This window comes from Hyla sarda, unplaced genomic scaffold (assembly GCF_029499605.1).
Source record: "Hyla sarda isolate aHylSar1 unplaced genomic scaffold, aHylSar1.hap1 scaffold_2163, whole genome shotgun sequence".
Lineage (NCBI taxonomy): Eukaryota > Metazoa > Chordata > Amphibia > Anura > Hylidae > Hyla > Hyla sarda.
This window is the reverse complement of record NW_026608832.1, coordinates 1-26946: the sequence shown is the minus strand read 5'-3', so window position 1 is coordinate 26946 and position 26946 is coordinate 1. Positions and strand designations below refer to the sequence as shown.

The window sequence follows — 26946 nt, the reverse complement described above, 5'->3', positions numbered from 1 at the left end:
CCAAATATGTGTGACATTTCTGCGACTTTAGCTTCTAGAGCATTTTTACAACATTATACATAGGTGCTGAATACATAAAAAGCGACTGTTCAGCGACAGACAAGTCGCATCGGCTGAAAGTAGGCCAGAATGTCAGTCCATGTTGGAGCAGGTTTAGATACAGTCTAAAGCATAGATCTCAAAGTCTGTGCACAGAATTTAGCAAGGGCCTCGCACCTTCTGATGCATCAGGTAGGTGCACAATAGCATAGCCTAACCCTCTGTACTTTGGTCTATATTGATGCGGGACATAGACAGCCAGCTGATGACCAATCCATTAGTGCAATGGATGGCTGGAAGCATTTGTCTTTGCCTTTGCAATACCACAGAAGCAATGCATGGTCAATGTACAGCAATGACACACCTGTGTGAACAGCCAGGAGACCCCCCCCCCCATGTTATGTTACATAGTTACATAGTTAGTACGGTCGAAAAAAGACATATGTCCATCAAGTTCAACCAGGGAATTAAGGGGTAGGGGTGTGGCGCGATATTGGGGAAGGGATGAGATTTTATATTTCTTCATAAGCATTAATCTTATTTTGTCAATTAGGAACATTCAGCACCCACCCGCTATCAAGGCAGCTGCCTATCATGTCATGCCCTACCTGCACAGGTGTGCTGGCTACTCAAATGATCCAATTAAGGAGGCCATTTAGTCAGCAGCAGCAGAAGTCCTGTGCCTGGACGCTCCAACAGCGGCCAGACACAAGCAGAAGCAGAAGCAGCAGCAGCACCACCTTTTGTTTTTTGGCTGCAGCAGCAGCAGCAGCAAGGCCCACAGGGCTGGCTAGCTGGCTAGCCAGCAAGCAGGTAGCAATGAAAGTAGGAATCTTTCTTTTTAACCCTGTAAGGGGGTGGTGCACTGTACCCGAAGATACTGCCATATCGGGTCAATGCATAGGGCGACGGAAGCAAGCTTCGAAATCGGCCCCCGTTCTCAAAAATCCATTTAATATATGGTCCCCAGATAGGGGACGTATCAGATATTAAACTGATAAGAACAGATACTACACTTGATCTTAGCCAAAAGGCCGAGAAGCGATAACCGTGAAAGGGGCGGGCCCAACAAGGTCCCCTTCATGGGCACTATCACTGCTTGCTGTCAGGGAGGCTGCCAGACAATTTTCCATGCACACTCTGGGCTGGGGGGCAGTCAACCACCAGTACACACAGCAGAACCTAAACCCATACCATTATTGCTAAGCAGCAAGACAGGGGCCCATTGCACTCCCACGGGGCCTTTTTAAATGCAATCCATAACCCGGATTTGCCAGGAACCCTTCTTACTCCTCCTACTTGCATGTGACACTGGGCTTAGGATCTGCATAGGAAACACACACACAAGCACACACCTACCTTTGTTGCCTGCAGATGCCTCCTTGGCTGTCCCCAAACGGTATCAAACCAACACCCACGGGAAGCTGTAAGCATAGAGGACATGCCTGCACCCCATTGGACTTACCTGTGTGGGTTAAACCCGGGTTATTTGACAACCTATGGCGGTGATGGTTCTGCTCAGGCAGAGCAGTGCTGATGCTCCTCATAAAGCTGTCGCTGCTGTGAAGGTTCTAGGTGACATCACAAATCCCTATGGTTACATACACAACAAAGCTGGGTTGTTGTTGTTTACACTCTGCAAGGCCTGTGGAAGTGAGTGACATCATAGCACTGTAGTTCTGAGGGTTCTAGATGGATGCAACAATCTCCTGTTGCTTCTATGAAGGCCATAATAGACGACATCACCAAACAGCTCCATAGTCACATACACAGCAAAGGAGAGATGTTGTTTACACCTAGTGATGTCAGTGGTATTGAGTGACATCACAGCACAGTGCTAAGGCTCCTGGGCCTGGACACAGCAGCGGCTGCAATATCTCAACGGAGAATACGTTTATATATATGTGTGTGTGTGCGCGTATATATATATATATATATATATATATATATATATATATTTCTCCGCCGAAATCACTTTTAAACCCATTTCCACCTTTTTTTCCCTTCTCTTCCTCTTACTTTTTTTTCACGTTTTTTTACGTTTTTCTCCTTTTCGCCTCTTTTCTGGGCGTATTATTCTTCTTTTTCTTCTTTTTTTTCGTCTAATGCATACCCCATCAGTGCAGCAATGCTTATTCAATACCGCCAGCAGATGGAGACACTGGGGGATAATTTTCTAAGGATTTATACTGATTTTTCCTGTCTGAATTTGTCGCACAGAAAGTTGCAGGCCAAATATGTGTGACATTTCTGCGACTTTAGCTTCTAGAGCATTTTTACAACATTATACATAGGTGCTGAATACATAAAAAGCGACTGTTCAGCGACAGACAAGTCGCATCGGCTGAAAGTAGGCCAGAATGTCAGTCCATGTTGGAGCAGGTTTAGATACAGTCTAAAGCATAGATCTCAAAGTCTGTGCACAGAATTTAGCAAGGGCCTCGCACCTTCTGATGCATCAGGTAGGTGCACAATAGCATAGCCTAACCCTCTGTACTTTGGTCTATATTGATGCGGGACATAGACAGCCAGCTGATGACCAATCCATTAGTGCAATGGATGGCTGGAAGCATTTGTCTTTGCCTTTGCAATACCACAGAAGCAATGCATGGTCAATGTACAGCAATGACACACCTGTGTGAACAGCCAGGAGACCCCCCCCCCCATGTTATGTTACATAGTTACATAGTTAGTACGGTCAAAAAAAGACATATGTCCATCAAGTTCAACCAGGGAATTAAGGGGTAGGGGTGTGGCGCGATATTGGGGAAGGGATGAGATTTTATATTTCTTCATAAGCATTAATCTTATTTTGTCAATTAGGAACATTCAGCACCCACCCGCTATCAAGGCAGCTGCCTATCATGTCATGCCCTACCTGCACAGGTGTGCTGGCTACTCAAATGATCCAATTAAGGAGGCCATTTAGTCAGCAGCAGCAGAAGTCCTGTGCCTGGACGCTCAAACAGCGGCCAGGCAGAAGCAGAAGCAGCAGCAGCACCACCTTTTGTTTTTTGGCTGCAGCAGCAGCAGCAGCAAGGCCCACAGGGCTGGCTAGCTGGCTAGCCAGCAAGCAGGTAGCAATGAAAGTAGGAATCTTTCTTTTTAACCCTGTAAGGGGGTGGTGCACTGTACCCGAAGATACTGCCATATCGGGTCAATGCATAGGGCGACGGAAGCAAGCTTCGAAATCGGCCCCCGTTCTCAAAAATCCATTTAATATATGGTCCCCAGATAGGGGACGTATCAGATATTAAACTGATAAGAACAGATACTACACTTGATCTTAGCCAAAAGGCCGAGAAGCGATAACCGTGAAAGGGGCGGGCCCAACAAGGTCCCCTTCATGGGCACTATCACTGCTTGCTGTCAGGGAGGCTGCCAGACAATTTTCCATGCACACTCTGGGCTGGGGGGCAGTCAACCACCAGTACACACAGCAGAACCTAAACCCATACCATTATTGCTAAGCAGCAAGACAGGGGCCCATTGCACTCCCACGGGGCCTTTTTAAATGCAATCCATAACCCGGATTTGCCAGGAACCCTTCTTACTCCTCCTACTTGCATGTGACACTGGGCTTAGGATCTGCATAGGAAACACACACACAAGCACACACCTACCTTTGTTGCCTGCAGATGCCTCCTTGGCTGTCCCCAAACGGTATCAAACCAACACCCACGGGAAGCTGTAAGCATAGAGGACATGCCTGCACCCCATTGGACTTACCTGTGTGGGTTAAACCCGGGTTATTTGACAACCTATGGCGGTGATGGTTCTGCTCAGGCAGAGCAGTGCTGATGCTCCTCATAAAGCTGTCGCTGCTGTGAAGGTTCTAGGTGACATCACAAATCCCTATGGTTACATACACAACAAAGCTGGGTTGTTGTTGTTTACACTCTGCAAGGCCTGTGGAAGTGAGTGACATCATAGCACTGTAGTTCTGAGGGTTCTAGATGGATGCAACAATCTCCTGTTGCTTCTATGAAGGCCATAATAGACGACATCACCAAACAGCTCCATAGTCACATACACAGCAAAGGAGAGATGTTGTTTACACCTAGTGATGTCAGTGGTATTGAGTGACATCACAGCACAGTGCTAAGGCTCCTGGGCCTGGACACAGCAGCGGCTGCAATATCTCAACGGAGAATACGTTTATATATATGTGTGTGTGTGCGCGTATATATATATATATATATATATATATATATATATATATTTCTCCGCCGAAATCACTTTTAAACCCATTTCCACCTTTTTTTCCCTTCTCTTCCTCTTACTTTTTTTCACGTTTTTTTACGTTTTTCTCCTTTTCGCCTCTTTTCTGGGCGTATTATTCTTCTTTTTCTTCTTTTTTTTCGTCTAATGCATACCCCATCAGTGCAGCAATGCTTATTCAATACCGCCAGCAGATGGAGACACTGGGGGATAATTTTCTAAGGATTTATACTGATTTTTCCTGTCTGAATTTGTCGCACAGAAAGTTGCAGGCCAAATATGTGTGACATTTCTGCGACTTTAGCTTCTAGAGCATTTTTACAACATTATACATAGGTGCTGAATACATAAAAAGCGACTGTTCAGCGACAGACAAGTCGCATCGGCTGAAAGTAGGCCAGAATGTCAGTCCATGTTGGAGCAGGTTTAGATACAGTCTAAAGCATAGATCTCAAAGTCTGTGCACAGAATTTAGCAAGGGCCTCGCACCTTCTGATGCATCAGGTAGGTGCACAATAGCATAGCCTAACCCTCTGTACTTTGGTCTATATTGATGCGGGACATAGACAGCCAGCTGATGACCAATCCATTAGTGCAATGGATGGCTGGAAGCATTTGTCTTTGCCTTTGCAATACCACAGAAGCAATGCATGGTCAATGTACAGCAATGACACACCTGTGTGAACAGCCAGGAGACCCCCCCCCCCCCCCCCCCCCCCATGTTATGTTACATAGTTACATAGTTAGTACGGTCGAAAAAAGACATATGTCCATCAAGTTCAACCAGGGAATTAAGGGGTAGGGGTGTGGCGCGATATTGGGGAAGGGATGAGATTTTATATTTCTTCATAAGCATTAATCTTATTTTGTCAATTAGGAACATTCAGCACCCACCCGCTATCAAGGCAGCTGCCTATCATGTCATGCCCTACCTGCACAGGTGTGCTGGCTACTCAAATGATCCAATTAAGGAGGCCATTTAGTCAGCAGCAGCAGAAGTCCTGTGCCTGGACGCTCCAACAGTGGCCAGACACAAGCAGAAGCAGAAGCAGCAGCAGCACCACCTTTTGTTTTTTGGCTGCAGCAGCAGCAGCAGCAAGGCCCACAGGGCTGGCTAGCTGGCTAGCCAGCAAGCAGGTAGCAATGAAAGTAGGAATCTTTCTTTTTAACCCTGTAAGGGGGTGGTGCACTGTACCCGAAGATACTGCCATATCGGGTCAATGCATAGGGCGACGGAAGCAAGCTTCGAAATCGGCCCCCGTTCTCAAAAATCCATTTAATATATGGTCCCCAGATAGGGGACGTATCAGATATTAAACTGATAAGAACAGATACTACACTTGATCTTAGCCAAAAGGCCGAGAAGCGATAACCGTGAAAGGGGCGGGCCCAACAAGGTCCCCTTCATGGGCACTATCACTGCTTGCTGTCAGGGAGGCTGCCAGACAATTTTCCATGCACACTCTGGGCTGGGGGGCAGTCAACCACCAGTACACACAGCAGAACCTAAACCCATACCATTATTGCTAAGCAGCAAGACAGGGGCCCATTGCACTCCCACGGGGCCTTTTTAAATGCAATCCATAACCCGGATTTGCCAGGAACCCTTCTTACTCCTCCTACTTGCATGTGACACTGGGCTTAGGATCTGCATAGGAAACACACACACAAGCACACACCTACCTTTGTTGCCTGCAGATGCCTCCTTGGCTGTCCCCAAACGGTATCAAACCAACACCCACGGGAAGCTGTAAGCATAGAGGACATGCCTGCACCCCATTGGACTTACCTGTGTGGGTTAAACCCGGGTTATTTGACAACCTATGGCGGTGATGGTTCTGCTCAGGCAGAGCAGTGCTGATGCTCCTCATAAAGCTGTCGCTGCTGTGAAGGTTCTAGGTGACATCACAAATCCCTATGGTTACATACACAACAAAGCTGGGTTGTTGTTGTTTACACTCTGCAAGGCCTGTGGAAGTGAGTGACATCATAGCACTGTAGTTCTGAGGGTTCTAGATGGATGCAACAATCTCCTGTTGCTTCTATGAAGGCCATAATAGACGACATCACCAAACAGCTCCATAGTCACATACACAGCAAAGGAGAGATGTTGTTTACACCTAGTGATGTCAGTGGTATTGAGTGACATCACAGCACAGTGCTAAGGCTCCTGGGCCTGGACACAGCAGCGGCTGCAATATCTCAACGGAGAATACGTTTATATATATGTGTGTGTGTGCGCGTATATATATATATATATATATATATATATATTTCTCCGCCGAAATCACTTTTAAACCCATTTCCACCTTTTTTTCCCTTCTCTTCCTCTTACTTTTTTTTCACGTTTTTTTACGTTTTTCTCCTTTTCGCCTCTTTTCTGGGCGTATTATTCTTCTTTTTCTTCTTTTTTTTCGTCTAATGCATACCCCATCAGTGCAGCAATGCTTATTCAATACCGCCAGCAGATGGAGACACTGGGGGATAATTTTCTAAGGATTTATACTGATTTTTCCTGTCTGAATTTGTCGCACAGAAAGTTGCAGGCCAAATATGTGTGACATTTCTGCGACTTTAGCTTCTAGAGCATTTTTACAACATTATACATAGGTGCTGAATACATAAAAAGCGACTGTTCAGCGACAGACAAGTCGCATCGGCTGAAAGTAGGCCAGAATGTCAGTCCATGTTGGAGCAGGTTTAGATACAGTCTAAAGCATAGATCTCAAAGTCTGTGCACAGAATTTAGCAAGGGCCTCGCACCTTCTGATGCATCAGGTAGGTGCACAATAGCATAGCCTAACCCTCTGTACTTTGGTCTATATTGATGCGGGACATAGACAGCCAGCTGATGACCAATCCATTAGTGCAATGGATGGCTGGAAGCATTTGTCTTTGCCTTTGCAATACCACAGAAGCAATGCATGGTCAATGTACAGCAATGACACACCTGTGTGAACAGCCAGGAGACCCCCCCCCCCCCCCCCCCCATGTTATGTTACATAGTTACATAGTTAGTACGGTCGAAAAAAGACATATGTCCATCAAGTTCAACCAGGGAATTAAGGGGTAGGGGTGTGGCGCGATATTGGGGAAGGGATGAGATTTTATATTTCTTCATAAGCATTAATCTTATTTTGTCAATTAGGAACATTCAGCACCCACCCGCTATCAAGGCAGCTGCCTATCATGTCATGCCCTACCTGCACAGGTGTGCTGGCTACTCAAATGATCCAATTAAGGAGGCCATTTAGTCAGCAGCAGCAGAAGTCCTGTGCCTGGACGCTCCAACAGCGGCCAGACACAAGCAGAAGCAGAAGCAGCAGCAGCACCACCTTTTGTTTTTTGGCTGCAGCAGCAGCAGCAGCAAGGCCCACAGGGCTGGCTAGCTGGCTAGCCAGCAAGCAGGTAGCAATGAAAGTAGGAATCTTTCTTTTTAACCCTGTAAGGGGGTGGTGCACTGTACCCGAAGATACTGCCATATCGGGTCAATGCATAGGGCGACGGAAGCAAGCTTCGAAATCGGCCCCCGTTCTCAAAAATCCATTTAATATATGGTCCCCAGATAGGGGACGTATCAGATATTAAACTGATAAGAACAGATACTACACTTGATCTTAGCCAAAAGGCCGAGAAGCGATAACCGTGAAAGGGGCGGGCCCAACAAGGTCCCCTTCATGGGCACTATCACTGCTTGCTGTCAGGGAGGCTGCCAGACAATTTTCCATGCACACTCTGGGCTGGGGGGCAGTCAACCACCAGTACACACAGCAGAACCTAAACCCATACCATTATTGCTAAGCAGCAAGACAGGGGCCCATTGCACTCCCACGGGGCCTTTTTAAATGCAATCCATAACCCGGATTTGCCAGGAACCCTTCTTACTCCTCCTACTTGCATGTGACACTGGGCTTAGGATCTGCATAGGAAACACACACACAAGCACACACCTACCTTTGTTGCCTGCAGATGCCTCCTTGGCTGTCCCCAAACGGTATCAAACCAACACCCACGGGAAGCTGTAAGCATAGAGGACATGCCTGCACCCCATTGGACTTACCTGTGTGGGTTAAACCCGGGTTATTTGACAACCTATGGCGGTGATGGTTCTGCTCAGGCAGAGCAGTGCTGATGCTCCTCATAAAGCTGTCGCTGCTGTGAAGGTTCTAGGTGACATCACAAATCCCTATGGTTACATACACAACAAAGCTGGGTTGTTGTTGTTTACACTCTGCAAGGCCTGTGGAAGTGAGTGACATCATAGCACTGTAGTTCTGAGGGTTCTAGATGGATGCAACAATCTCCTGTTGCTTCTATGAAGGCCATAATAGACGACATCACCAAACAGCTCCATAGTCACATACACAGCAAAGGAGAGATGTTGTTTACACCTAGTGATGTCAGTGGTATTGAGTGACATCACAGCACAGTGCTAAGGCTCCTGGGCCTGGACACAGCAGCGGCTGCAATATCTCAACGGAGAATACGTTTATATATATGTGTGTGTGTGCGCGTATATATATATATATATATATATATATATTTCTCCGCCGAAATCACTTTTAAACCCATTTCCACCTTTTTTTCCCTTCTCTTCCTCTTACTTTTTTTTCACGTTTTTTTACGTTTTTCTCCTTTTCGCCTCTTTTCTGGGCGTATTATTCTTCTTTTTCTTCTTTTTTTTCGTCTAATGCATACCCCATCAGTGCAGCAATGCTTATTCAATACCGCCAGCAGATGGAGACACTGGGGGATAATTTTCTAAGGATTTATACTGATTTTTCCTGTCTGAATTTGTCGCACAGAAAGTTGCAGGCCAAATATGTGTGACATTTCTGCGACTTTAGCTTCTAGAGCATTTTTACAACATTATACATAGGTGCTGAATACATAAAAAGCGACTGTTCAGCGACAGACAAGTCGCATCGGCTGAAAGTAGGCCAGAATGTCAGTCCATGTTGGAGCAGGTTTAGATACAGTCTAAAGCATAGATCTCAAAGTCTGTGCACAGAATTTAGCAAGGGCCTCGCACCTTCTGATGCATCAGGTAGGTGCACAATAGCATAGCCTAACCCTCTGTACTTTGGTCTATATTGATGCGGGACATAGACAGCCAGCTGATGACCAATCCATTAGTGCAATGGATGGCTGGAAGCATTTGTCTTTGCCTTTGCAATACCACAGAAGCAATGCATGGTCAATGTACAGCAATGACACACCTGTGTGAACAGCCAGGAGACCCCCCCCCCCCCCCCCCCCATGTTATGTTACATAGTTACATAGTTAGTACGGTCGAAAAAAGACATATGTCCATCAAGTTCAACCAGGGAATTAAGGGGTAGGGGTGTGGCGCGATATTGGGGAAGGGATGAGATTTTATATTTCTTCATAAGCATTAATCTTATTTTGTCAATTAGGAACATTCAGCACCCACCCGCTATCAAGGCAGCTGCCTATCATGTCATGCCCTACCTGCACAGGTGTGCTGGCTACTCAAATGATCCAATTAAGGAGGCCATTTAGTCAGCAGCAGCAGAAGTCCTGTGCCTGGACGCTCCAACAGCGGCCAGACACAAGCAGAAGCAGAAGCAGCAGCAGCACCACCTTTTGTTTTTTGGCTGCAGCAGCAGCAGCAGCAAGGCCCACAGGGCTGGCTAGCTGGCTAGCCAGCAAGCAGGTAGCAATGAAAGTAGGAATCTTTCTTTTTAACCCTGTAAGGGGGTGGTGCACTGTACCCGAAGATACTGCCATATCGGGTCAATGCATAGGGCGACGGAAGCAAGCTTCGAAATCGGCCCCCGTTCTCAAAAATCCATTTAATATATGGTCCCCAGATAGGGGACGTATCAGATATTAAACTGATAAGAACAGATACTACACTTGATCTTAGCCAAAAGGCCGAGAAGCGATAACCGTGAAAGGGGCGGGCCCAACAAGGTCCCCTTCATGGGCACTATCACTGCTTGCTGTCAGGGAGGCTGCCAGACAATTTTCCATGCACACTCTGGGCTGGGGGGCAGTCAACCACCAGTACACACAGCAGAACCTAAACCCATACCATTATTGCTAAGCAGCAAGACAGGGGCCCATTGCACTCCCACGGGGCCTTTTTAAATGCAATCCATAACCCGGATTTGCCAGGAACCCTTCTTACTCCTCCTACTTGCATGTGACACTGGGCTTAGGATCTGCATAGGAAACACACACACAAGCACACACCTACCTTTGTTGCCTGCAGATGCCTCCTTGGCTGTCCCCAAACGGTATCAAACCAACACCCACGGGAAGCTGTAAGCATAGAGGACATGCCTGCACCCCATTGGACTTACCTGTGTGGGTTAAACCCGGGTTATTTGACAACCTATGGCGGTGATGGTTCTGCTCAGGCAGAGCAGTGCTGATGCTCCTCATAAAGCTGTCGCTGCTGTGAAGGTTCTAGGTGACATCACAAATCCCTATGGTTACATACACAACAAAGCTGGGTTGTTGTTGTTTACACTCTGCAAGGCCTGTGGAAGTGAGTGACATCATAGCACTGTAGTTCTGAGGGTTCTAGATGGATGCAACAATCTCCTGTTGCTTCTATGAAGGCCATAATAGACGACATCACCAAACAGCTCCATAGTCACATACACAGCAAAGGAGAGATGTTGTTTACACCTAGTGATGTCAGTGGTATTGAGTGACATCACAGCACAGTGCTAAGGCTCCTGGGCCTGGACACAGCAGCGGCTGCAATATCTCAACGGAGAATACGTTTATATATATGTGTGTGTGTGCGCGTATATATATATATATATATATATATATATTTCTCCGCCGAAATCACTTTTAAACCCATTTCCACCTTTTTTTCCCTTCTCTTCCTCTTACTTTTTTTTCACGTTTTTTTACGTTTTTCTCCTTTTCGCCTCTTTTCTGGGCGTATTATTCTTCTTTTTCTTCTTTTTTTTCGTCTAATGCATACCCCATCAGTGCATCAATGCTTATTCAATACCGCCAGCAGATGGAGACACTGGGGGATAATTTTCTAAGGATTTATACTGATTTTTCCTGTCTGAATTTGTCGCACAGAAAGTTGCAGGCCAAATATGTGTGACATTTCTGCGACTTTAGCTTCTAGAGCATTTTTACAACATTATACATAGGTGCTGAATACATAAAAAGCGACTGTTCAGCGACAGACAAGTCGCATCGGCTGAAAGTAGGCCAGAATGTCAGTCCATGTTGGAGCAGGTTTAGATACAGTCTAAAGCATAGATCTCAAAGTCTGTGCACAGAATTTAGCAAGGGCCTCGCACCTTCTGATGCATCAGGTAGGTGCACAATAGCATAGCCTAACCCTCTGTACTTTGGTCTATATTGATGCGGGACATAGACAGCCAGCTGATGACCAATCCATTAGTGCAATGGATGGCTGGAAGCATTTGTCTTTGCCTTTGCAATACCACAGAAGCAATGCATGGTCAATGTACAGCAATGACACACCTGTGTGAACAGCCAGGAGACCCCCCCCCCCATGTTATGTTACATAGTTACATAGTTAGTACGGTCGAAAAAAGACATATGTCCATCAAGTTCAACCAGGGAATTAAGGGGTAGGGGTGTGGCGCGATATTGGGGAAGGGATGAGATTTTATATTTCTTCATAAGCATTAATCTTATTTTGTCAATTAGGAACATTCAGCACCCACCCGCTATCTATCAAGGCAGCTGCCTATCATGTCATGCCCTACCTGCACAGGTGTGCTGGCTACTCAAATGATCCAATTAAGGAGGCCATTTAGTCAGCAGCAGCAGAAGTCCTGTGCCTGGACGCTCCAACAGCGGCCAGACACAAGCAGAAGCAGAAGCAGCAGCAGCACCACCTTTTGTTTTTTGGCTGCAGCAGCAGCAGCAGCAGCAAGGCCCACAGGGCTGGCTAGCTGGCTAGCCAGCAAGCAGGTAGCAATGAAAGTAGGAATCTTTCTTTTTAACCCTGTAAGGGGGTGGTGCACTGTACCCGAAGATACTGCCATATCGGGTCAATGCATAGGGCGACGGAAGCAAGCTTCGAAATCGGCCCCCGTTCTCAAAAATCCATTTAATATATGGTCCCCAGATAGGGGACGTATCAGATATTAAACTGATAAGAACAGATACTACACTTGATCTTAGCCAAAAGGCCGAGAAGCGATAACCGTGAAAGGGGCGGGCCCAACAAGGTCCCCTTCATGGGCACTATCACTGCTTGCTGTCAGGGAGGCTGCCAGACAATTTTCCATGCACACTCTGGGCTGGGGGGCAGTCAACCACCAGTACACACAGCAGAACCTAAACCCATACCATTATTGCTAAGCAGCAAGACAGGGGCCCATTGCACTCCCACGGGGCCTTTTTAAATGCAATCCATAACCCGGATTTGCCAGGAACCCTTCTTACTCCTCCTACTTGCATGTGACACTGGGCTTAGGATCTGCATAGGAAACACACACACAAGCACACACCTACCTTTGTTGCCTGCAGATGCCTCCTTGGCTGTCCCCAAACGGTATCAAACCAACACCCACGGGAAGCTGTAAGCATAGAGGACATGCCTGCACCCCATTGGACTTACCTGTGTGGGTTAAACCCGGGTTATTTGACAACCTATGGCGGTGATGGTTCTGCTCAGGCAGAGCAGTGCTGATGCTCCTCATAAAGCTGTCGCTGCTGTGAAGGTTCTAGGTGACATCACAAATCCCTATGGTTACATACACAACAAAGCTGGGTTGTTGTTGTTTACACTCTGCAAGGCCTGTGGAAGTGAGTGACATCATAGCACTGTAGTTCTGAGGGTTCTAGATGGATGCAACAATCTCCTGTTGCTTCTATGAAGGCCATAATAGACGACATCACCAAACAGCTCCATAGTCACATACACAGCAAAGGAGAGATGTTGTTTACACCTAGTGATGTCAGTGGTATTGAGTGACATCACAGCACAGTGCTAAGGCTCCTGGGCCTGGACACAGCAGCGGCTGCAATATCTCAACGGAGAATACGTTTATATATATGTGTGTGTGTGCGCGTATATATATATATATATATATATATATATATATATATATATTTCTCCGCCGAAATCACTTTTAAACCCATTTCCACCTTTTTTTCCCTTCTCTTCCTCTTACTTTTTTTTCACGTTTTTTTACGTTTTTCTCCTTTTCGCCTCTTTTCTGGGCGTATTATTCTTCTTTTTCTTCTTTTTTTTCGTCTAATGCATACCCCATCTGCAGCAATGCTTATTCAATACCGCCAGCAGATGGAGACACTGGGGGATAATTTTCTAAGGATTTATACTGATTTTTCCTGTCTGAATTTGTCGCACAGAAAGTTGCAGGCCAAATATGTGTGACATTTCTGCGACTTTAGCTTCTAGAGCATTTTTACAACATTATACATAGGTGCTGAATACATAAAAAGCGACTGTTCAGCGACAGACAAGTCGCATCGGCTGAAAGTAGGCCAGAATGTCAGTCCATGTTGGAGCAGGTTTAGATACAGTCTAAAGCATAGATCTCAAAGTCTGTGCACAGAATTTAGCAAGGGCCTCGCACCTTCTGATGCATCAGGTAGGTGCACAATAGCATAGCCTAACCCTCTGTACTTTGGTCTATATTGATGCGGGACATAGACAGCCAGCTGATGACCAATCCATTAGTGCAATGGATGGCTGGAAGCATTTGTCTTTGCCTTTGCAATACCACAGAAGCAATGCATGGTCAATGTACAGCAATGACACACCTGTGTGAACAGCCAGGAGACCCCCCCCCCCATGTTATGTTACATAGTTACATAGTTAGTACGGTCGAAAAAAGACATATGTCCATCAAGTTCAACCAGGGAATTAAGGGGTAGGGGTGTGGCGCGATATTGGGGAAGGGATGAGATTTTATATTTCTTCATAAGCATTAATCTTATTTTGTCAATTAGGAACATTCAGCACCCACCCGCTATCAAGGCAGCTGCCTATCATGTCATGCCCTACCTGCACAGGTGTGCTGGCTACTCAAATGATCCAATTAAGGAGGCCATTTAGTCAGCAGCAGCAGAAGTCCTGTGCCTGGACGCTCCAACAGCGGCCAGACACAAGCAGAAGCAGAAGCAGCAGCAGCACCACCTTTTGTTTTTTGGCTGCAGCAGCAGCAGCAGCAAGGCCCACAGGGCTGGCTAGCTGGCTAGCCAGCAAGCAGGTAGCAATGAAAGTAGGAATCTTTCTTTTTAACCCTGTAAGGGGGTGGTGCACTGTACCCGAAGATACTGCCATATCGGGTCAATGCATAGGGCGACGGAAGCAAGCTTCGAAATCGGCCCCCGTTCTCAAAAATCCATTTAATATATGGTCCCCAGATAGGGGACGTATCAGATATTAAACTGATAAGAACAGATACTACACTTGATCTTAGCCAAAAGGCCGAGAAGCGATAACCGTGAAAGGGGCGGGCCCAACAAGGTCCCCTTCATGGGCACTATCACTGCTTGCTGTCAGGGAGGCTGCCAGACAATTTTCCATGCACACTCTGGGCTGGGGGGCAGTCAACCACCAGTACACACAGCAGAACCTAAACCCATACCATTATTGCTAAGCAGCAAGACAGGGGCCCATTGCACTCCCACGGGGCCTTTTTAAATGCAATCCATAACCCGGATTTGCCAGGAACCCTTCTTACTCCTCCTACTTGCATGTGACACTGGGCTTAGGATCTGCATAGGAAACACACACACAAGCACACACCTACCTTTGTTGCCTGCAGATGCCTCCTTGGCTGTCCCCAAACGGTATCAAACCAACACCCACGGGAAGCTGTAAGCATAGAGGACATGCCTGCACCCCATTGGACTTACCTGTGTGGGTTAAACCCGGGTTATTTGACAACCTATGGCGGTGATGGTTCTGCTCAGGCAGAGCAGTGCTGATGCTCCTCATAAAGCTGTCGCTGCTGTGAAGGTTCTAGGTGACATCACAAATCCCTATGGTTACATACACAACAAAGCTGGGTTGTTGTTGTTTACACTCTGCAAGGCCTGTGGAAGTGAGTGACATCATAGCACTGTAGTTCTGAGGGTTCTAGATGGATGCAACAATCTCCTGTTGCTTCTATGAAGGCCATAATAGACGACATCACCAAACAGCTCCATAGTCACATACACAGCAAAGGAGAGATGTTGTTTACACCTAGTGATGTCAGTGGTATTGAGTGACATCACAGCACAGTGCTAAGGCTCCTGGGCCTGGACACAGCAGCGGCTGCAATATCTCAACGGAGAATACGTTTATATATATGTGTGTGTGTGCGCATATATATATATATATATATATATATATATATATATATATATATTTCTCCGCCGAAATCACTTTTAAACCCATTTCCACCTTTTTTTCCCTTCTCTTCCTCTTACTTTTTTTTCACGTTTTTTTACGTTTTTCTCCTTTTCGCCTCTTTTCTGGGCGTATTATTCTTCTTTTTCTTCTTTTTTTTCGTCTAATGCATACCCCATCAGTGCAGCAATGCTTATTCAATACCGCCAGCAGATGGAGACACTGGGGGATAATTTTCTAAGGATTTATACTGATTTTTCCTGTCTGAATTTGTCGCACAGAAAGTTGCAGGCCAAATATGTGTGACATTTCTGCGACTTTAGCTTCTAGAGCATTTTTACAACATTATACATAGGTGCTGAATACATAAAAAGCGACTGTTCAGCGACAGACAAGTCGCATCGGCTGAAAGTAGGCCAGAATGTCAGTCCATGTTGGAGCAGGTTTAGATACAGTCTAAAGCATAGATCTCAAAGTCTGTGCACAGAATTTAGCAAGGGCCTCGCACCTTCTGATGCATCAGGTAGGTGCACAATAGCATAGCCTAACCCTCTGTACTTTGGTCTATATTGATGCGGGACATAGACAGCCAGCTGATGACCAATCCATTAGTGCAATGGATGGCTGGAAGCATTTGTCTTTGCCTTTGCAATACCACAGAAGCAATGCATGGTCAATGTACAGCAATGACACACCTGTGTGAACAGCCAGGAGACCCCCCCCCCCATGTTATGTTACATAGTTACATAGTTAGTACGGTCGAAAAAAGACATATGTCCATCAAGTTCAACCAGGGAATTAAGGGGTAGGGGTGTGGCGCGATATTGGGGAAGGGATGAGATTTTATATTTCTTCATAAGCATTAATCTTATTTTGTCAATTAGGAACATTCAGCACCCACCCGCTATCAAGGCAGCTGCCTATCATGTCATGCCCTACCTGCACAGGTGTGCTGGCTACTCAAATGATCCAATTAAGGAGGCCATTTAGTCAGCAGCAGCAGAAGTCCTGTGCCTGGACGCTCCAACAGCGGCCAGACACAAGCAGAAGCAGAAGCAGCAGCAGCACCACCTTTTGTTTTTTGGCTGCAGCAGCAGCAGCAGCAAGGCCCACAGGGCTGGCTAGCTGGCTAGCCAGCAAGCAGGTAGCAATGAAAGTAGGAATCTTTCTTTTTAACCCTGTAAGGGGGTGGTGCACTGTACCCAAAGATACTGCCATATCGGGTCAATGCATAGGGCGACGGAAGCAAGCTTCGAAATCGGCCCCCGTTCTCAAAAATCCATTTAATATATGGTCCCCAGATAGGGGACGTATCAGATATTAAACTGATAAGAACAGATACTACACTTGATCTTAGCCAAAAGGCCGAGAAGCGATAACCGTGAAAGGGGCGGGCCCAACAAGGTCCCCTTCATGGGCACTATCACTGCTTGCTGTCAGGGAGGCTGCCAGACAATTTTCCATGCACACTCTGGGCTGGGGGGCAGTCAACCACCAGTACACACAGCAGAACCTAAACCCATACCATTATTGCTAAGCAGCAAGACAGGGGCCCATTGCACTCCCACGGGGCCTTTTTAAATGCAATCCATAACCCGGATTTGCCAGGAACCCTTCTTACTCCTCCTACTTGCATGTGACACTGGGCTTAGGATCTGCATAGGAAACACACACACAAGCACACACCTACCTTTGTTGCCTGCAGATGCCTCCTTGGCTGTCCCCAAACGGTATCAAACCAACACCCACGGGAAGCTGTAAGCATAGAGGACATGCCTGCACCCCATTGGACTTACCTGTGTGGGTTAAACCCGGGTTATTTGACAACCTATGGCGGTGATGGTTCTGCTCAGGCAGAGCAGTGCTGATGCTCCTCATAAAGCTGTCGCTGCTGTGAAGGTTCTAGGTGACATCACAAATCCCTATGGTTACATACACAACAAAGCTGGGTTGTTGTTGTTTACACTCTGCAAGGCCTGTGGAAGTGAGTGACATCATAGCACTGTAGTTCTGAGGGTTCTAGATGGATGCAACAATCTCCTGTTGCTTCTATGAAGGCCATAATAGACGACATCACCAAACAGCTCCATAGTCACATACACAGCAAAGGAGAGATGTTGTTTACACCTAGTGATGTCAGTGGTATTGAGTGACATCACAGCACAGTGCTAAGGCTCCTGGGCCTGGACACAGCAGCGGCTGCAATATCTCAACGGAGAATACGTTTATATATATGTGTGTGTGTGCGCGTATATATATATATATATATATATATATATATATATATATATATTTCTCCGCCGAAATCACTTTTAAACCCATTTCCACCTTTTTTTCCCTTCTCTTCCTCTTACTTTTTTTTCACGTTTTTTTACGTTTTTCTCCTTTTCGCCTCTTTTCTGGGCGTATTATTCTTCTTTTTCTTCTTTTTTTTCGTCTAATGCATACCCCATCAGTGCAGCAATGCTTATTCAATACCGCCAGCAGATGGAGACACTGGGGGATAATTTTCTAAGGATTTATACAGATTTTTCCTGTCTGAATTTGTCGCACAGAAAGTTGCAGGCCAAATATGTGTGACATTTCTGCGACTTTAGCTTCTAGAGCATTTTTACAACATTATACATAGGTGCTGAATACATAAAAAGCGACTGTTCAGCGACAGACAAGTCGCATCGGCTGAAAGTAGGCCAGAATGTCAGTCCATGTTGGAGCAGGTTTAGATACAGTCTAAAGCATAGATCTCAAAGTCTGTGCACAGAATTTAGCAAGGGCCTCGCACCTTCTGATGCATCAGGTAGGTGCACAATAGCATAGCCTAATCCTCTGTACTTTGGTCTATATTGATGCGGGACATAGACAGCCAGCTGATGACCAATCCATTAGTGCAATGGATGGCTGGAAGCATTTGTCTTTGCCTTTGCAATACCACAGAAGCAATGCATGGTCAATGTACAGCAATGACACACCTGTGTGAACAGCCAGGAGACCCCCCCCCCCCCATGTTATGTTACATAGTTACATAGTTAGTACGGTCGAAAAAAGACATATGTCCATCAAGTTCAACCAGGGAATTAAGGGGTAGGGGTGTGGCGCGATATTGGGGAAGGGATGAGATTTTATATTTCTTCATAAGCATTAATCTTATTTTGTCAATTAGGAACATTCAGCACCCACCCGCTATCAAGGCAGCTGCCTATCATGTCATGCCCTACCTGCACAGGTGTGCTGGCTACTCAAATGATCCAATTAAGGAGGCCATTTAGTCAGCAGCAGCAGAAGTCCTGTGCCTGGACGCTCCAACAGCGGCCAGACACAAGCAGAAGCAGAAGCAGCAGCAGCACCACCTTTTGTTTTTTGGCTGCAGCAGCAGCAGCAGCAAGGCCCACAGGGCTGGCTAGCTGGCTAGCCAGCAAGCAGGTAGCAATGAAAGTAGGAATCTTTCTTTTTAACCCTGTAAGGGGGTGGTGCACTGTACCCGAAGATACTGCCATATCGGGTCAATGCATAGGGCGACGGAAGCAAGCTTCGAAATCGGCCCCCGTTCTCAAAAATCCATTTAATATATGGTCCCCAGATAGGGGACGTATCAGATATTAAACTGATAAGAACAGATACTACACTTGATCTTAGCCAAAAGGCCGAGAAGCGATAACCGTGAAAGGGGCGGGCCCAACAAGGTCCCCTTCATGGGCACTATCACTGCTTGCTGTCAGGGAGGCTGCCAGACAATTTTCCATGCACACTCTGGGCTGGGGGGCAGTCAACCACCAGTACACACAGCAGAACCTAAACCCATACCATTATTGCTAAGCAGCAAGACAGGGGCCCATTGCACTCCCACGGGGCCTTTTTAAATGCAATCCATAACCCGGATTTGCCAGGAACCCTTCTTACTCCTCCTACTTGCATGTGACACTGGGCTTAGGATCTGCATAGGAAACACACACACAAGCACACACCTACCTTTGTTGCCTGCAGATGCCTCCTTGGCTGTCCCCAAACGGTATCAAACCAACACCCACGGGAAGCTGTAAGCATAGAGGACATGCCTGCACCCCATTGGACTTACCTGTGTGGGTTAAACCCGGGTTATTTGACAACCTATGGCGGTGATGGTTCTGCTCAGGCAGAGCAGTGCTGATGCTCCTCATAAAGCTGTCGCTGCTGTGAAGGTTCTAGGTGACATCACAAATCCCTATGGTTACATACACAACAAAGCTGGGTTGTTGTTGTTTACACTCTGCAAGGCCTGTGGAAGTGAGTGACATCATAGCACTGTAGTTCTGAGGGTTCTAGATGGATGCAACAATCTCCTGTTGCTTCTATGAAGGCCATAATAGACGACATCACCAAACAGCTCCATAGTCACATACACAGCAAAGGAGAGATGTTGTTTACACCTAGTGATGTCAGTGGTATTGAGTGACATCACAGCACAGTGCTAAGGCTCCTGGGCCTGGACACAGCAGCGGCTGCAATATCTCAACGGAGAATACGTTTATATATATGTGTGTGTGTGCGCGTATATATATATATATATATATATATATATATATATATTTCTCCGCCGAAATCACTTTTAAACCCATTTCCACCTTTTTTTCCCTTCTCTTCCTCTTACTTTTTTTTCACGTTTTTTTACGTTTTTCTCCTTTTCGCCTCTTTTCTGGGCGTATTATTCTTCTTTTTCTTCTTTTTTTTCGTCTAATGCATACCCCATCAGTGCAGCAATGCTTATTCAATACAGCCAGCAGATGGAGACACTGGGGGATAATTTTCTAAGGATTTATACTGATTTTTCCTGTCTGAATTTGTCGCACAGAAAGTTGCAGGCCAAATATGTGTGACATTTCTGCGACTTTAGCTTCTAGAGCATTTTTACAACATTATACATAGGTGCTGAATACATAAAAAGCGACTGTTCAGCGACAGACAAGTCGCATCGGCTGAAAGTAGGCCAGAATGTCAGTCCATGTTGGAGCAGGTTTAGATACAGTCTAAAGCATAGATCTCAAAGTCTGTGCACAGAATTTAGCAAGGGCCTCGCACCTTCTGATGCATCAGGTAGGTGCACAATAGCATAGCCTAACCCTCTGTACTTTGGTCTATATTGATGCGGGACATAGACAGCCAGCTGATGACCAATCCATTAGTGCAATGGATGGCTGGAAGCATTTGTCTTTGCCTTTGCAATACCACAGAAGCAATGCATGGTCAATGTACAGCAATGACACACCTGTGTGAACAGCCAGGAGACCCCCCCCCCCCCCCCCATGTTATGTTACATAGTTACATAGTTAGTACGGTCGAAAAAAGACATATGTCCATCAAGTTCAACCAGGGAATTAAGGGGTAGGGGTGTGGCGCGATATTGGGGAAGGGATGAGATTTTATATTTCTTCATAAGCATTAATCTTATTTTGTCAATTAGGAACATTCAGCACCCACCCGCTATCAAGGCAGCTGCCTATCATGTCATGCCCTACCTGCACAGGTGTGCTGGCTACTCAAATGATCCAATTAAGGAGGCCAATTAGTCAGCAGCAGCAGAAGTCCTGTGCCTGGACGCTCCAACAGCGGCCAGACACAAGCAGAAGCAGCAGCAGCACCACCTTTTGTTTTTTGGCTGCAGCAGCAGCAAGGCCCACAGGGCTGGCTAGCTGGCTAGCCAGCAAGCAGGTAGCAATGAAAGTAGGAATCTTTCTTTTTAACCCTGTAAGGGGGTGGTGCACTGTACCCGAAGATACTGCCATATCGGGTCAATGCATAGGGCGACGGAAGCAAGCTTCGAAATCGGCCCCCGTTCTCAAAAATCCATTTAATATATGGTCCCCAGATAGGGGACGTATCAGATATTAAACTGATAAGAACAGATACTACACTTGATCTTAGCCAAAAGGCCGAGAAGCGATAACCGTGAAAGGGGCGGGCCCAACAAGGTCCCCTTCATGGGCACTATCACTGCTTGCTGTCAGGGAGGCTGCCAGACAATTTTCCATGCACACTCTGGGCTGGGGGGCAGTCAACCACCAGTACACACAGCAGAACCTAAACCCATACCATTATTGCTAAGCAGCAAGACAGGGGCCCATTGCACTCCCACGGGGCCTTTTTAAATGCAATCCATAACCCGGATTTGCCAGGAACCCTTCTTACTCCTCCTACTTGCATGTGACACTGGGCTTAGGATCTGCATAGGAAACACACACACAAGCACACACCTACCTTTGTTGCCTGCAGATGCCTCCTTGGCTGTCCCCAAACGGTATCAAACCAACACCCACGGGAAGCTGTAAGCATAGAGGACATGCCTGCACCCCATTGGACTTACCTGTGTGGGTTAAACCCGGGTTATTTGACAACCTATGGCGGTGATGGTTCTGCTCAGGCAGAGCAGTGCTGATGCTCCTCATAAAGCTGTCGCTGCTGTGAAGGTTCTAGGTGACATCACAAATCCCTATGGTTACATACACAACAAAGCTGGGTTGTTGTTGTTTACACTCTGCAAGGCCTGTGGAAGTGAGTGACATCATAGCACTGTAGTTCTGAGGGTTCTAGATGGATGCAACAATCTCCTGTTGCTTCTATGAAGGCCATAATAGACGACATCACCAAACAGCTCCATAGTCACATACACAGCAAAGGAGAGATGTTGTTTACACCTAGTGATGTCAGTGGTATTGAGTGACATCACAGCACAGTGCTAAGGCTCCTGGGCCTGGACACAGCAGCGGCTGCAATATCTCAACGGAGAATACGTTTATATATATGTGTGTGTGTGCGCGTATATATATATATATATATATATATATATATATATATATATATTTCTCCGCCGAAATCACTTTTAAACCCATTTCCACCTTTTTTTCCCTTCTCTTCCTCTTACTTTTTTTTCACGTTTTTTTACGTTTTTCTCCTTTTCGCCTCTTTTCTGGGCGTATTATTCTTCTTTTTCTTCTTTTTTTTCGTCCAATGCATACCCCATCAGTGCAGCAATGCTTATTCAATACCGCCAGCAGATGGAGACACTGGGGGATAATTTTCTAAGGATTTATACTGATTTTTCCTGTCTGAATTTGTCGCACAGAAAGTTGCAGGCCAAATATGTGTGACATTTCTGCGACTTTAGCTTCTAGAGCATTTTTACAACATTATACATAGGTGCTGAATACATAAAAAGCGACTGTTCAGCGACAGACAAGTCGCATCGGCTGAAAGTAGGCCAGAATGTCAGTCCATGTTGGAGCAGGTTTAGATACAGTCTAAAGCATAGATCTCAAAGTCTGTGCACAGAATTTAGCAAGGGCCTCGCACCTTCTGATGCATCAGGTAGGTGCACAATAGCATAGCCTAACCCTCTGTACTTTGGTCTATATTGATGCGGGACATAGACAGCCAGCTGATGACCAATCCATTAGTGCAATGGATGGCTGGAAGCATTTGTCTTTGCCTTTGCAATACCACAGAAGCAATGCATGGTCAATGTACAGCAATGACACACCTGTGTGAACAGCCAGGAGACCCCCCCCCCCATGTTATGTTACATAGTTACATAGTTAGTACGGTCGAAAAAAGACATATGTCCATCAAGTTCAACCAGGGAATTAAGGGGTAGGGGTGTGGCGCGATATTGGGGAAGGGATGAGATTTTATATTTCTTCATAAGCATTAATCTTATTTTGTCAATTAGGAACATTCAGCACCCACCCGCTATCAAGGCAGCTGCCTATCATGTCATGCCCTACCTGCACAGGTGTGCTGGCTACTCAAATGATCCAATTAAGGAGGCCATTTAGTCAGCAGCAGCAGAAGTCCTGTGCCTGGACGCTCCAACAGCGGCCAGACACAAGCAGAAGCAGAAGCAGCAGCAGCACCACCTTTTGTTTTTTGGCTGCAGCAGCAGCAGCAGCAAGGCCCACAGGGCTGGCTAGCTGGCTAGCCAGCAAGCAGGTAGCAATGAAAGTAGGAATCTTTCTTTTTAACCCTGTAAGGGGGTGGTGCACTGTACCCGAAGATACTGCCATATCGGGTCAATGCATAGGGCGACGGAAGCAAGCTTCGAAATCGGCCCCCGTTCTCAAAAATCCATTTAATATATGGTCCCCAGATAGGGGACGTATCAGATATTAAACTGATAAGAACAGATACTACACTTGATCTTAGCCAAAAGGCCGAGAAGCGATAACCGTGAAAGGGGCGGGCCCAACAAGGTCCCCTTCATGGGCACTATCACTGCTTGCTGTCAGGGAGGCTGCCAGACAATTTTCCATGCACACTCTGGGCTGGGGGGCAGTCAACCACCAGTACACACAGCAGAACCTAAACCCATACCATTATTGCTAAGCAGCAAGACAGGGGCCCATTGCACTCCCACGGGGCCTTTTTAAATGCAATCCATAACCCGGATTTGCCAGGAACCCTTCTTACTCCTCCTACTTGCATGTGACACTGGGCTTAGGATCTGCATAGGAAACACACACACAAGCACACACCTACCTTTGTTGCCTGCAGATGCCTCCTTGGCTGTCCCCAAACGGTATCAAACCAACACCCACGGGAAGCTGTAAGCATAGAGGACATGCCTGCACCCCATTGGACTTACCTGTGTGGGTTAAACCCGGGTTATTTGACAACCTATGGCGGTGATGGTTCTGCTCAGGCAGAGCAGTGCTGATGCTCCTCATAAAGCTGTCGCTGCTGTGAAGGTTCTAGGTGACATCACAAATCCCTATGGTTACATACACAACAAAGCTGGGTTGTTGTTGTTTACACTCTGCAAGGCCTGTGGAAGTGAGTGACATCATAGCACTGTAGTTCTGAGGGTTCTAGATGGATGCAACAATCTCCTGTTGCTTCTATGAAGGCCATAATAGACGACATCACCAAACAGCTCCATAGTCACATACACAGCAAAGGAGAGATGTTGTTTACACCTAGTGATGTCAGTGGTATTGAGTGACATCACAGCACAGTGCTAAGGCTCCTGGGCCTGGACACAGCAGCGGCTGCAATATCTCAACGGAGAATACGTTTATATATATGTGTGTGTGTGCGCGTATATATATATATATATATATATATATATATATATATATTTCTCCGCCGAAATCACTTTTAAACCCATTTCCACCTTTTTTTCCCTTCTCTTCCTCTTACTTTTTTTTCACGTTTTTTTACGTTTTTCTCCTTTTCGCCTCTTTTCTGGGCGTATTATTCTTCTTTTTCTTCTTTTTTTTCGTCTAATGCATACCCCATCAGTGCAGCAATGCTTATTCAATACCGCCAGCAGATGGAGACACTGGGGGATAATTTTCTAAGGATTTATACTGATTTTTCCTGTCTGAATTTGTCGCACAGAAAGTTGCAGGCCAAATATGTGTGACATTTCTGCGACTTTAGCTTCTAGAGCATTTTTACAACATTATACATAGGTGCTGAATACATAAAAAGCGACTGTTCAGCGACAGACAAGTCGCATCGGCTGAAAGTAGGCCAGAATGTCAGTCCATGTTGGAGCAGGTTTAGATACAGTCTAAAGCATAGATCTCAAAGTCTGTGCACAGAATTTAGCAAGGGCCTCGCACCTTCTGATGCATCAGGTAGGTGCACAATAGCATAGCCTAACCCTCTGTACTTTGGTCTATATTGATGCGGGACATAGACAGCCAGCTGATGACCAATCCATTAGTGCAATGGATGGCTGGAAGCATTTGTCTTTGCCTTTGCAATACCACAGAAGCAATGCATGGTCAATGTACAGCAATGACACACCTGTGTGAACAGCCAGGAGACCCCCCCCCCCATGTTATGTTACATAGTTACATAGTTAGTACGGTCAAAAAAAGACATATGTCCATCAAGTTCAACCAGGGAATTAAGGGGTAGGGGTGTGGCGCGATATTGGGGAAGGGATGAGATTTTATATTTCTTCATAAGCATTAATCTTATTTTGTCAATTAGGAACATTCAGCACCCACCCGCTATCAAGGCAGCTGCCTATCATGTCATGCCCTACCTGCACAGGTGTGCTGGCTACTCAAATGATCCAATTAAGGAGGCCATTTAGTCAGCAGCAGCAGAAGTCCTGTGCCTGGACGCTCAAACAGCGGCCAGGCAGAAGCAGAAGCAGCAGCAGCACCACCTTTTGTTTTTTGGCTGCAGCAGCAGCAGCAGCAAGGCCCACAGGGCTGGCTAGCTGGCTAGCCAGCAAGCAGGTAGCAATGAAAGTAGGAATCTTTCTTTTTAACCCTGTAAGGGGGTGGTGCACTGTACCCGAAGATACTGCCATATCGGGTCAATGCATAGGGCGACGGAAGCAAGCTTCGAAATCGGCCCCCGTTCTCAAAAATCCATTTAATATATGGTCCCCAGATAGGGGACGTATCAGATATTAAACTGATAAGAACAGATACTACACTTGATCTTAGCCAAAAGGCCGAGAAGCGATAACCGTGAAAGGGGCGGGCCCAACAAGGTCCCCTTCATGGGCACTATCACTGCTTGCTGTCAGGGAGGCTGCCAGACAATTTTCCATGCACACTCTGGGCTGGGGGGCAGTCAACCACCAGTACACACAGCAGAACCTAAACCCATACCATTATTGCTAAGCAGCAAGACAGGGGCCCATTGCACTCCCACGGGGCCTTTTTAAATGCAATCCATAACCCGGATTTGCCAGGAACCCTTCTTACTCCTCCTACTTGCATGTGACACTGGGCTTAGGATCTGCATAGGAAACACACACACAAGCACACACCTACCTTTGTTGCCTGCAGATGCCTCCTTGGCTGTCCCCAAACGGTATCAAACCAACACCCACGGGAAGCTGTAAGCATAGAGGACATGCCTGCACCCCATTGGACTTACCTGTGTGGGTTAAACCCGGGTTATTTGACAACCTATGGCGGTGATGGTTCTGCTCAGGCAGAGCAGTGCTGATGCTCCTCATAAAGCTGTCGCTGCTGTGAAGGTTCTAGGTGACATCACAAATCCCTATGGTTACATACACAACAAAGCTGGGTTGTTGTTGTTTACACTCTGCAAGGCCTGTGGAAGTGAGTGACATCATAGCACTGTAGTTCTGAGGGTTCTAGATGGATGCAACAATCTCCTGTTGCTTCTATGAAGGCCATAATAGACGACATCACCAAACAGCTCCATAGTCACATACACAGCAAAGGAGAGATGTTGTTTACACCTAGTGATGTCAGTGGTATTGAGTGACATCACAGCACAGTGCTAAGGCTCCTGGGCCTGGACACAGCAGCGGCTGCAATATCTCAACGGAGAATACGTTTATATATATGTGTGTGTGTGCGCGTATATATATATATATA

General features: G+C 46.4%; 12 non-coding genes across 12 annotated transcripts; all 12 read right to left on the bottom strand.

The window, feature by feature from the left end:
* Positions 1–894: 894 nt before the first annotated feature.
* On the bottom strand, positions 895–1085 carry LOC130319769 (U2 spliceosomal RNA). The gene has a single exon (XR_008865847.1). It is a non-coding gene; the product is annotated as a U2 spliceosomal RNA (small nuclear RNA).
* Positions 1086–3158: 2073 nt separating this feature from the next.
* Positions 3159–3349, bottom strand: LOC130319768 (U2 spliceosomal RNA). The gene has a single exon (XR_008865846.1). It is a non-coding gene; the product is annotated as a U2 spliceosomal RNA (small nuclear RNA).
* A 2090-nt stretch (positions 3350–5439) lies between these two features.
* On the bottom strand, positions 5440–5630 carry LOC130319767 (U2 spliceosomal RNA). The gene has a single exon (XR_008865845.1). It is a non-coding gene; the product is annotated as a U2 spliceosomal RNA (small nuclear RNA).
* Positions 5631–7710: 2080 nt separating this feature from the next.
* LOC130319766 (U2 spliceosomal RNA) lies at positions 7711–7901 on the bottom strand. Its single transcript, XR_008865844.1, has one exon. It is a non-coding gene; the product is annotated as a U2 spliceosomal RNA (small nuclear RNA).
* Positions 7902–9979: 2078 nt separating this feature from the next.
* Positions 9980–10170, bottom strand: LOC130319764 (U2 spliceosomal RNA). Its single transcript, XR_008865843.1, has one exon. It is a non-coding gene; the product is annotated as a U2 spliceosomal RNA (small nuclear RNA).
* Positions 10171–12246: 2076 nt separating this feature from the next.
* On the bottom strand, positions 12247–12437 carry LOC130319763 (U2 spliceosomal RNA). Its single transcript, XR_008865842.1, has one exon. It is a non-coding gene; the product is annotated as a U2 spliceosomal RNA (small nuclear RNA).
* Positions 12438–14516: 2079 nt separating this feature from the next.
* LOC130319786 (U2 spliceosomal RNA) lies at positions 14517–14707 on the bottom strand. Its single transcript, XR_008865863.1, has one exon. It is a non-coding gene; the product is annotated as a U2 spliceosomal RNA (small nuclear RNA).
* A 2083-nt stretch (positions 14708–16790) lies between these two features.
* On the bottom strand, positions 16791–16981 carry LOC130319780 (U2 spliceosomal RNA). The gene has a single exon (XR_008865857.1). It is a non-coding gene; the product is annotated as a U2 spliceosomal RNA (small nuclear RNA).
* A 2085-nt stretch (positions 16982–19066) lies between these two features.
* LOC130319785 (U2 spliceosomal RNA) lies at positions 19067–19257 on the bottom strand. The gene has a single exon (XR_008865862.1). It is a non-coding gene; the product is annotated as a U2 spliceosomal RNA (small nuclear RNA).
* Positions 19258–21328: 2071 nt separating this feature from the next.
* Positions 21329–21519, bottom strand: LOC130319784 (U2 spliceosomal RNA). The gene has a single exon (XR_008865861.1). It is a non-coding gene; the product is annotated as a U2 spliceosomal RNA (small nuclear RNA).
* Positions 21520–23602: 2083 nt separating this feature from the next.
* On the bottom strand, positions 23603–23793 carry LOC130319774 (U2 spliceosomal RNA). Its single transcript, XR_008865852.1, has one exon. It is a non-coding gene; the product is annotated as a U2 spliceosomal RNA (small nuclear RNA).
* A 2073-nt stretch (positions 23794–25866) lies between these two features.
* LOC130319762 (U2 spliceosomal RNA) lies at positions 25867–26057 on the bottom strand. The gene has a single exon (XR_008865841.1). It is a non-coding gene; the product is annotated as a U2 spliceosomal RNA (small nuclear RNA).
* Between the last annotated feature and the right edge of the window lie 889 nt (positions 26058–26946).